The 2,684-nt window shown below is 40.5% G+C and overlaps 1 protein-coding gene across 1 annotated transcript in view; it reads left to right on the forward strand.

Moving 5' to 3' along the window:
* Positions 1–272: 272 nt before the first annotated feature.
* nkx2.2a (NK2 homeobox 2a) overlaps positions 273–2,684 on the forward strand; it is a 16,179-nt gene continuing 13,767 nt past the window's right edge. Inside the window, exon 1 of the mRNA XM_056393674.1 lies at positions 273–289. The gene's annotated coding sequence lies outside the window, so the exon portion shown is untranslated. The remainder of the gene's footprint in view (positions 290–2,684) is intronic.

The following is a 2,684-nucleotide window of genomic DNA, read 5'->3' on the forward strand; positions in this document are numbered from 1 at the left end:
CTCAAGACCAATTTATTGCCGATGAACATATGGCCAATATTTTGTCTCACGTCATAGCAAGGGGAAAACAAACACCAAGCAATGTTAGCGAGTCAGCAGGAGCAGAGCCACTTGGCCAGCCATGCAAACGCTCTTGGACAATATGAGAAGAGGAGCACTTGCTTTCTGGGTATATAAACCACATCAGGCTTATCTCTGCACGCACTCCTGACTCCCATTTGGAGATATTTCATTAACTCTGCGCGCTGTCTTAACGCTGGCAACACATTCAGCCCCCTCTCCAGTCTAGGTAAGCGCTTTGGATGCTGCAGTCTGTCTGCATATTTTTTTTAATTCTTTTTTTTCCTTTTTTTTTTCCAGCTTAATAGATACTGTTTTTTTTTGCTGCAGTTTTATATGCACTGACGTTCACCTCATGGTCTCTGAATGTAGAATGACCCTGATCTTAGAGCTTTATTTCTTTTTTTACTCTGTTTAAAATATGCTGGTTATTCATAGTGTAGGCCTGTGCGTTTGCAGCCCACAGTAGCTGGTGGTCATTACACACTCACGTGGGCAGACTAGGCTTGGTTGAACATTATCTTTATTGTGAGTGGCCTGCACCTTCATGTCCGAGCTCATCCAGGACATTTAATGCCTGCATATAAGTAAAAGCAACATTATAAAATATATTTAGTCTGAGAAGATGTTTTCATAAAAATCCACACATTTTAAATAATTCACTGCCACATCTTCCATAAAGATTGCACAAGCCTCACACCCGCCATGCCTCATGTACTGTACAACATCTGTGTATCTTAATATATAGCCTAGTGGACACTGATGAAGATGATGTGTGTTTGCCTGCAGCTGAAGTATCAAAAAATACTTACCAGACCTTATTTTATAACATGTGTCTGATTCCACTGCATATACTCCCATCAGTGTTGGTTATTTTAAGTTGTCTAATTGGCTGCACACAATGAACACCCCCTGTTGTTTCTTAAATGTGCCGGTAGAGACCGCTAGAGCTCTACAGATGTCAACAGCTGTTAATGTTATTACTGCACTTACACACAGGCTGACTAACAAGGAGGACAAGTTGTCTGTACTTGTGCCATCCAGAGCGGGCCAGATCAGGTTCTCCTGGAGAGGATGATTTATTTATTTATTTGTTTGTTTGTTTGTTTGTTTATTTATTTAGATTTGTATTGATTCAGTTATTTAAGGGGGATTAATAATGTTCAACGCATTTAGAAATAATAGTTGTCTCTTTTGATTTATGTGAAGAAGTTTCAGAGATTCAGACCATTTCTCCCTCCTCCCTGCCAATGTCAGTGCGATACAGAAAAGGGAAGTGATTAAAAAATAATAACCCCTTTTTAGCAATTCGTCTTACACAGAAAAAAGATTAAGGCGAATGGCACAGCGTGGCATGAAATTCACCGTTACAAATAAACTGGTGGTTTAACAAATGAAGGCATCTCCTCGGGGCATGGGCGCACTGCTATAATCTCGCCGTGACATGTTTAATCATTAGAGGAAAGGAGACGAATAAAGACTTTTTGCCCGGGAGGGAAAGGTGGCTGGATTTCTGTAAAAAATAAAATAAAATAAGAAAGAAAGAAAGAAAGAAAGAAAACCAAACGGGCTCCAAAATGATTTCTACCCCCAAGCCAAGTCTCCCCGGGCCATGGCTTAGCCCCCATAAATAAAACCGGACCCGGCTTTACCTGCATATTATATATAGGCTTTTAATCATAGAGGGAGGAAATCGGTCTTGTCACTCTGTACATTTATCATGGACACCCTGAGGCAGGCGGGGTTACCTTTATCAAAGACCAACTCCCTGCCTAAGGCGTCCAAACACGCTGAAATTCAGCGATTAAAAGGAGGCAATGATCAACATTATTATGGATTCTCCTGCGGCATTCTTATTTGTGCATTCAATCGAAAGATTTATTTAATCAAGGATATAAAAAGCTCTTTCTTCACTTATTTGGGAACAATCGTGGGCATGCATTTTTAGGAGGGAATTATAATTAATCAGACGGGGCCCGTTTTTTGGGGTTCATCCGAAAAATTAATTGTTTTCGGACGAGTCCATTCTGCTGTACGTTTGATTGCAAAGCTGGGATCAGAAAAATGTAACGAGCTTTAATAATGAGCCAGTCAGCTCTGTTGCTTATAATATTAAAATGGGAGCACTGGTGAAACTGGTGATAGCCTAATTACAGCAGCAATGATCACATAAAAAGGTTGGTCCTGTGTATGTGGAGTTTTACGCAAAAAAGTCAAATGAGAAATACAATCAGAAAGTATGGTTTTAGTGTCTGATCTGGAGATTCAGTGTCAGCTGGACTCATCTGAGCGGGTGATGGGAAGCAGAGGCTCTGCGCCCCGTATTGTCCTTTAAATCCTGATGCATCTGCAGCTCTGAGGCCCTGCTCTGCTACATCTTCCCTCGGTTTAACACCTCCCTACACACGCACAAACACACACACACACACACACACACACACACACACACACACACCCACACACACGTTTGACAAAAGACATACAGTCCTAACTGAGGACGAAAAGGGAAAACCAGTGATGCCCAAACATATTTGTAACGTTCTAACTTTCTGAGACAGTTAAAGACGACACACAACATTATATTATCATTATTATTATTATGATTATTATTATTAATAATAATC

Source organism: Seriola aureovittata, chromosome 13 (assembly GCF_021018895.1).
Source record: "Seriola aureovittata isolate HTS-2021-v1 ecotype China chromosome 13, ASM2101889v1, whole genome shotgun sequence".
In the NCBI taxonomy this organism is placed as follows: domain Eukaryota; kingdom Metazoa; phylum Chordata; class Actinopteri; order Carangiformes; family Carangidae; genus Seriola; species Seriola aureovittata.